Here is a 436-nt window from a genome sequence, read left to right as displayed (position 1 = left end):
TGATCATCAAAAAATAAAAAATAAAAAATAAACATAGTGATCATCAATTCTGGAAGCATAATACTCTAGGCATTGATAGCATTGATTCAGTCAATTCATTGTTTTCAATGAGTTCAATTATTTATTTAGTTAAGTAATTTAATTAACAAATATATATTGACAGTCTACTGTTTCTGAAACAGTGTGTTTTGTGTCTTTTCTCAGTAGCTTAAATTACAGTAGAGTGAGAAGAAAAAGAAAATAAATTAATGGGATGAATGAATGAAAACAAATAAGCAAGTGAATAAATAAGAAAACTTCAAATGTGAGTTGGTGGAGTGTTGTCTGGATAAGCCTTTTAGATTAGATACTGAGCAAAGACTTTTCTGAGGAGGTAACATTTAAACTAAATTACTTGGCATTTGCATGATAAGGAAAAGACAGATATTTGAATGTT

The sequence above is a fragment of the Callorhinus ursinus genome, unplaced genomic scaffold (genome assembly GCF_003265705.2).
Source record: "Callorhinus ursinus isolate GAN/ISIS: 27379988/994484 unplaced genomic scaffold, GSC_fseal_2.0 scaffold14, whole genome shotgun sequence".
Classification (NCBI taxonomy): domain Eukaryota; kingdom Metazoa; phylum Chordata; class Mammalia; order Carnivora; family Otariidae; genus Callorhinus; species Callorhinus ursinus.
The sequence above is the reverse complement of the archived record's forward strand: the minus strand, read 5'-3'. Positions refer to the sequence as shown.